General features: G+C 45.2%; 1 pseudogene; it reads left to right on the top strand.

Moving 5' to 3' along the window:
• The first annotated feature begins 2,938 nt into the window (after positions 1-2,938).
• LOC146890611 (ATP synthase F(0) complex subunit f, mitochondrial pseudogene) lies at positions 2,939-3,198 on the top strand (annotated as a pseudogene).
• The last annotated feature ends 5,211 nt before the right edge of the window (positions 3,199-8,409 follow it).

Below are 8,409 nucleotides of genomic sequence, written 5' to 3'. Positions count from 1 at the left end.
GACAGGCTGTGTGAGGAAGGAGCCTGGAGAGCAGGCCCACTGGCCGCTCCTCCCTCCCAGAGACTGGCTAGGCTGTGCCTTGCTCCCTGGCTTTAAAACAAAAGCAACAAGGAACACTGAAGTGGTTGTGTGCCACATATGTGCATGTAGACGTCAGAAAGCAACTTGTTGGAGCTGGTTCTCTCTTCCCATCCTGTTGATCTCAGGGATCAAACTCTACTACTGCTACTACCTGCTGGGCCATCTTACCACACACTTCTCCCCCAACTTCTGAGACCATTAGACCAATGGGCCCTCACTCAGACAGAGACAAATGAGATAGAGTGAGAATTTATACAATGGAAGTTTTTCAGTTGCTCAGTAGCTGTTTGTTGAAGACTAATTATTAACTAAGTCTGGAAGCTTTAGGAGGGATGAATAAATAACACCTTTGTTTTTCCACCCAATCTTGAACTACCAGAGAAGTAAAAAGCAAGAGCTAAGCCAATGAAGATTGAAACGCCAGCTCTAACGTTATTAAGCAGATGGAAACTATGGCTGTGGTTTTGTAATCTGGAGCCTTGGATTGGACGCATCTCCTACCGGGTCCCAGGCAGTTCGCAGGATAGACCTCTATTGTTTGGAGGTGGGTAGATAGGAATCCACAGTCCTTGCTGGAAAACAAACAAAACAAACAAAACAAAAAAAACCCCAAAAAACAAAAACCTGTCTGTATTACTGGCATGGATGTTGACAGGGAACTGATGTGACTTCTGGAATGGATGGATGTTGGTGTACGCTGTTACTGGAACCAGCTAGTGAAGTTAGGCTGAGACAGCACGGATGTCCCACAACTGATTCTGTAGATTTGCAAGGCGGTGGCTGCCGATCCAAACAGTGTGGCTTCAGAAGAGTGTGGAGAAGGCAGCACAAGAGCGAGGCTGAGTGACATCAGGCGACACTTGCAGATTCGAAGTCAGAGAAAGAAGCTGACTAATATAGATAAGGGCCCAGAGAAGTGAAAAGGACGGGCTTCGACTAAAGCAAAATCGGGTGGTTTAGAGGAATGCTAACTAACACTGTCAGGCGTCACAAAAGTCGAGAAGGACGAGAAAGCATTTTAGAACTTACTAAGAATGCCATACGGCCACCACACGTGGTCCTCAGATTCCAGCTTTTGATGAGAGCAAATTGGGCCTAGGGATGCCTTACTTCTCACCTGATGCAGTGTGTTGATCATGAATCCATGTTGCACATTTATTATGAGATCTAACTCAGGAGTACTGGTTTTGACTTTCCCAACTCAAAATAACCCCCCGAAAGTCAAGGACTTCACTACTCACAGAGAAGGGAAGAAAATACCCAGCAGTCAGTCAGCACAAAGGCGAAAGGTAAATTTCTCCTTGCAGATCCTGTCCAACCCAGCCTGCAGTGAGTGATAATAATTTGTTTTACATTTGGCAGATTTGTTACCAAAGAATCACAGTCAGAAAGCAGAATCACTGCCAGGAAAGACAAAATTTAATCCTATGCATGTTTGTGCTGGGGGTTGTGGGTACGTGTGCGTGAGGCTGTGTGGAGAGGCCAAAGGTCAAACTTACGTGCTGCACCCCAAGAGCAGGCCACCTTGGTTGTTTGGTTGGTTTGGTTTTTTGAGACAGGGTTTCTCTTTGTAGCCGTGGCTGTCCTGTTGGCCAGCTTGGCCTCAAACTCAAGGATCTGCCCTCCTTTACTCCCCAGTGCTGGGATTAAAGACAGGGGCCACTACCGCCCGGCCCCACTTTGGTTTTTTGAGTAAGTCTCTCACTAACCTAGACCTTACCAAGTAGGCTAGGCTGGCTGGCCAGCAAGCTCCAGGATCTGCCTATCTATCTTCCAGTCCTGGAACGGCAAACTTCTGCCACCACATCCAGTTCTCATAGGTACCGGGGATCAAATTCAGGTCCTCACGCTGTGTGGCACTTTACTGACTAGATGACTAAGCCATCTTCCTGCCTCCTGTAAAGAACCTGGAATGTATTTTAAACCTTATCTATTTTTTATTATTTAGTGGTACTAGGGATTAAACTCAGAGCCTCATGCTTGCTAGGCAAACATTTTATCATCGGCCTCAACCCCAAGAACCTTTGGCGACCCATTAGAACAGCGACAAGAAGTGATTTCGATGTTCAGTGTTACTGTTAACCGACCAACGGTGGCTACTTAAAGGTAGGTGCCGAGGAAGACCACTGGTGGCTACGGAAGCCAGCAGAACGCCATGAACAAACTCAGCTCCGTTTGGCATGGGTACCTAGCTGCCAGCACTTGGTTGTTTCCACGTTTCCCTTCCCAGAACCACACAAGACTGTGATCAGTCCCATCATTGGGGGAGGTAGCTTTTTAACCTACCCGAGAACTTGGCTCAGCTGCTTGTGTGTCTTCAGCTTCTTGGGATGGAAAAGAGCGCTCTGGAAGAGAGAGCATCTGTGCAGTGATGGAGACAATGTTGGAGAAGTCCTCTGTGTTAAAGGCATGCAGTTTTCATTTTTGGATAGGAGATGATTGTTATCTACAATTTAACACAGGAAGGAAAGGGTAGCAAGTTGACCCTTCATCTTGTCACATGGGATGTGGCAATCCCAATCCCTGGACATACAACCTGAGTGTTGCAGAGTATGACAAGGTTTTGTTGTTGTTTTGTTTTGGTTTCTTTTGTGGGGGGTTTTTTTGTTTTTTGTTTTTGTTGTTGTTTTTTTGTTTGTTTGTTTGTTTTGGTTTTTTTGTTTGTTTGTTTGTTTTTGGCCAAGGGTTCAAGAAAAACTTCAGGGAGTCCCATCTTCCTTTACTTCAAGCAAGGTGCCCACTAGGCAGTTACTATTTGTGATGGTTTACTATCCTTCTAATACATCCAGGATGGGATAGTTACACATGATTCCTTTGAAAATAAGATTAGGGGATTTGCGGACACCAGGGCTGCGAGATGGTATCGCTCGTGCCACTGAAGGAGAAGAAGCTTATGGAGGTTAAACTTGGAGAGCTGCCAAGCTGGATATCCATGAGGGATTTCACCCGCAGTGGCATTGTGGGAGCCTTTCAGAGAGGTTATGACCGGAATTACAAGTGTTTTAATGTGTGAATGTGCAGAAAGGCAGCATCTCAGGGGTTTTCAGCTACTGCATTTCTTACAAGGAACTCAAACATGAACGGCACCCAAGTACCACTGAAGAAGGGCCACTATGAGGGGCTGCACACCTGAGCATAAGCCCTGTCCTACACCCATCTGTGAAGAATTCCACTGTGGCTGGATCTTCATGTCCTAAGAACTAGTGTTTAATAAAAGGTGACAGGTTAAAAAAAACCATTAAAATTAATTAGCTTCTCAATTCCTCTTCTTAGCAACATAGCTCTTTGCTTTGGAGCCATAAATATTTGGAAAAAATTTTTTTTCATTTGAAATTAATGAGTCACCTTTTTAAAAATTAATTATTTTTCAATTTTACATGCATGAGTGCTTGGCCTGTACGTGTGTAGAGTGTACATGTGTACCGCGCATGCACATCTGGTCCCAGTGGAGGCCAGAAGAGGGCACTGGGCTCCCTGGAATTGGAGATCCAGAGCAGTTGCGAGCTGCCAGATAGCCACCGGGAACAGAGTCCCAGACTTCTACAAAAGCAAGTGCCTCTTAAGCACTGAGCCATCTCTCCTTCTAAAGAAGGGAGAGCATACGGAGCAGCCTAGGCGTACATTGATGACGAATAGATACAGAGACTTTGGAGCACATGCACAGTGGAATTTTATTTAGCCAGAAAAAAAGAGTGCAATCAAATTTTCAGGACTGTAAATTATGTTAGGTGAAATATTTCAGACTCAGAAAGACAAGTGCTTCCTCTCAAATGCAGATCCAGGTTCTAGTTAATAGGTATGGATATGTGTGTAGGAGGGAATAGGTCGGGAATTTTACATAAGACCATGAGGAGAGGGAAAGAGATCTTTAAGGGAGGGTAGGTGGAAGAGCACACTGGAGGTCATGTGACACGGGCACAGATGTGGAGCTGGCGAGGGAGGAGGGGAGAGGGAAGAGCAACATCAAACGTGTGAACAAAAAGGCCATTGGAAAGCCACCAAATGGGGGGGCAACACATGAAAGAATCTCATGAAGAAAGAGCACTTGGGGTTGGTTTTGCCAGTTTGACAGAGTCTAACACCACCTGGGAAGTATTCTCACTGAGGAACCGTCTAGATTAGGTGGGCCTGTGGTTATTTACACCTGTGGGGGATCTCGGTTGGGTTGGGATTGGGAGACCATCCCTGAATGTAAACAGCACCAATTCCCTGGACAGGGGATGCTGAATCACATGCGTGGAGAAAGTGAGCTGGATCCTGTCACGCATGCATTAATTCCTCCCTCAAGGATGAACTGTAACCTGGAATTGGGAGCCAGTAAACCCTTTCTTCTTTTAAGTAGCTTTCACCAGGGTAACAGGAAAAGGAAAGGAAACTAAGCCATGGGCGACACCTAAGATGCCCTGACCCCTAATGAGAGGCATTCTGAGTCATTCAGTTCTACTGAATATTATATACAAGAACTCGTGCCGTTCTGTTCGCTTTTTTATTCTAAGGAACCTCAGATACCAGACTCGATTAATAAATGTACCAAAACACTTATTCAAAACATATTTATTAAGAACCAACTGTGTGTCATTGAAAATACAGCTGTGGGGGGGGCACACAGTTCCTGCTCTCAAGGAGCTTACATTTTAGTGGGGGGAGACATTCAAATAAGAAACTTGCCCCCCAAAAAAATGAGGAGGAGGAGAAGGTAAACAACAGGTCCTTGGAAAATTTTTATTTATTTATTTATGTCTTTATTCACTCTCTCAAACTTATACCAAGTTTAGACTCATCATTTTGGCTGAACTAAAATACTAAATTCTCTGAGGAAGTAATGTCCAGATAGCCATCCTCTGGTTAGAGCACAGGGTTAGGATCTTCCTCCAATCACAGACGAGGCTGGCTGAGGTTTCATGGGTTAAAGGAACGCAGGGCATTGTGAGCATAAGTGTTTGTGGCCTCAGAAGGAGCAAGCAAAATAGAAAACAGAGATGAAGGTGTTGGAGGAGAGGGAAGGTAAGTGCAGCCCTGTGGCTGGAGAGCCCTGGAGCTGCACAGGGTGGACAACGTGGCTGGAACAGAGTGGACAAAAGGATAGTGCTGGAAGTCAAGGCTGGAAGCCTGACTAAAAGGGGGCTATCGAGACCACGCAAGACCTTTGGATTTTACATAAGAAGTCATTGCAGGAAGAAAAGAATGGTTCGGTCTAATCTGGTGCACGTGTGTGGCACTCACCTTTAATCCCAGTACTCGGGAGGCAAAAGCAGGCGGATCTCTGTCTCAAAAAAACAAAATCTGGGGCTGGAGAGATGGCTCAGCGGTTAAGAGCACTGACTGCTCTTCCAAAGGTCCTGAGTTCAATTCCCAGCAACCACATGGTGGCTCACACCCATCTGTAATGAGGTCTGGCGCCCTCTTCTGGCCTTCAGGCATACACACAGACAAAATATTGTATACATAATAAATAAATAAATATTTAAAAAAAAAACAAAATCTGTTTAGCCGATAATCCGACAGAACACCGTGGAAGCAGGGAAACTGACCTATCGTGACAGCCCTGGCAGAAGAGACTGGTGGTGGTCCAGATGAGGGAAGGAGTGAGATGGCAGGCTGCTGAATATATTCTGATGGGCTGACAGAATGTGTTGATGAAATAGTTTGAGACTCTAAGAGAGAAAGGGAGTGAAAGCTGACTTCATAGATTTTAGTCTGAGAAACTAAAGGTGGGATTGCCATTCTCCATAAACAAGACAGAAGTACGATGTCTAAGAGGAAAATGAAAAACCTGTGTGATGTCCAATGGCCACGAGGAAGAAATGCTGGGGGCAGGGGAGTGTGCGAGTGTAGGTGTGGAAGCTGGGATGCTCACAGGCCTGTGGGAGCCGCCAGAGCCTGGGAAGTATTAGAGGCAGCAGAGAACACAAGATTCCCAAGGATCATAGACGGTTCTGAAGGCTTAGCCTAGAACACCGCAGCACTTAGGACAGAAAGAGGACTTGGCAGAGCAGAATGAGATGTAACCCCTGAAAACGGAAGCATTTTCAACTCTGGAGGCTAAGAGAACATGCTCAGAAGAGGGAGAGCCTGGCTGGTGTCAAATTCGATCACGCGAAAGTGGGTTCACGTAGTTTACCAGAGACAGTCACTGCAGAAAGAAAGTGAGGAACAGGAAAGAGAACTGAAAAAGATTTTTATTGTTGTTGTTGTTGTTTATACGTACGTGTGTAAGTCTGTGTGAGTGTAGGCATTAGATGCCACGGAACTGGAATTACAAACTGTGAGCAGCCAGCGGGTGCTGGGAACCAAACCCAGGGCTTCCGGGAGAGCAGCAGGTGCTGTTCTTAACCCTGTAAGCCATCTCTTCAGCTCCTCAGATCAAACAAACAAACAAACAAACCAAAACCCCATAAAGTCAGGCACACATGAATAGCGGTTAGCATAGGATGTGGAGCTATTATCGTCTTTGTTTGTTCTTTCTAGTTCTTAAGATTAGAAACAAAACAGTACAAAGGAAAAATCCAATAGGAAGAGAAACCTAGACAATTTAGAGAGGGAACATTTAAGGAATGAAGCTCCTATACACAAGCAGAGTCGGGACCTAAGAAGAGCTACTACTGGGGAGATAAGAGGTAGGTAGCACCAGCGGCAGCAGCAGGTGGAGGACCTGGGGAGGTGGCAAAGTGTGTCAATGGCTTGTTGTGCAAGCATGAGGACCAGAATGTGTATTCCCAGACCCCACAGAAAAACCAGGTAGGTGTGCAGGCCGGTTGTATAATCCTAGCACTCTTGGGGCAGAGACAAGGGACTCTGAGGCAAGCCGGCTAGTGAGATTAGCCAGATGGCAAGCTCTGGGTTCAGTGAGAGACCTGCCTCCATAACAAAGTGGAGTAAAATAGAAGACACAGCATCTTCAGGGCTTCCACAAGTGTACACATGCGCGTGAGAGCACACACACACACACACACACACAAAGCAGAAGTAGAGAACTCTGATGAACTTTGGTCTTGTTTTGAGTGAAACAATTGAGTTGGTCATCTTCTTGGAAGAACCAAGGTCTGAAGGAGAGCAACAATAAAATCATGGTCACAGACACGGAAATGGCAGCTGCAGTGTCTAAGGAACATGAACAAAGAGAGAGGGCGAGGTGGAATGGCAGCTTAAGGTGACGAAGTCAAGAACACGAGCAATAAGCAGGGCGGTGGTGGCGCACGCCTTTAATCCCAGCACTTGGGAGGCAGAGGCAGGCGGATCTCTGTGAGTTCGAGGCCAGCCTGGTCTACAAGAACTAGTTCCAGGACAGGCTCCAAAGCGACAGAGAAACCCTGTCTCAAAAATCAAAAAAAAAAAAAAAAAAAAAAAAAAGAACACGAGCAATGAATGGACTGTTTATGACAATTGTTTCTAACAAAATTTTGCTTTCACATCCTCTAAGACTGAAAAAAATAAACCAGCAGGGCGGTGGTGGTGCACACCTTTAATCCCAGGCAGAGGCAGGCAAATCTCTGTGAGTTCGAGGCCAGCCTGGTCTAGAGGGTGAGTCCCGGACAGCCAGGGCTACAGAGAAACCCTGTCTTGAAAAACCTATGTATCTTCTTGCACATATAACTACTTCTAGACTGTTTCCTAATAAGCTTACACGCTTTTAAAAATGTAATTTCTGGCCGGGTGGTGGTGGCGCATGCCTTTAATCTTAGCACTTGGGAGGCAGAGGCAGGTGGATCTCTGAGTTCGAGGCCAGCCTGGTCTACTAGAGATAGTTCTAGGACAGGCTCCAAAAGCTACAGAAAACCCTGTCTCGAAAACCAAAAAAAAAAAAAAAAAGTAATTTCTGATACATTCTATAGTGTCATTTCAAAATAAAGCAAACCACTTAAAACTGCATCAGTCAATGAGATACACACTAGACCACAGATCTTTAATGTAGCTGTGAATAGTGTTAGCATTGCTTTCCTGGTACTCTCCCCACTTCTCCCACACATTCCCTAATAATGTAGTTTTTTTGTTGTTGTTGTTGAGCCCTGCTTAGTACCATGTAACCAAACTATAAAGAATCTTTTGAAGTTAATATTAATGTCATTAGTTAACAATTTAAAGACATCATACATCATCAAAAATAATTGGTAACTATTTTTTAACTCACTTTGTCAAATCGTTATAAAAGTAATTCCTGGGTTAATTCTAAAGTTCCTTGAGAAAATATTTTTCACTCTATTTCATCTGTTTCCTAAGATTTTTAAAGCCTGAAGCAGTAGCTGGGGTGCAGCTCAGAGGTAGAACAGTACATGCTTGGCATGAACGAGGTCCTGGGCTCCATCCCCAGAATGCCGATCACTCCATCCC

Source organism: Myodes glareolus, chromosome 23, assembly GCF_982192425.1.
Source record: "Myodes glareolus chromosome 23, mMyoGla1.1, whole genome shotgun sequence".
NCBI lineage: Eukaryota > Metazoa > Chordata > Mammalia > Rodentia > Cricetidae > Myodes > Myodes glareolus.
Note: the sequence above shows the minus strand (reverse complement) of the source record. Positions and strands in the feature narration are given on the sequence as shown.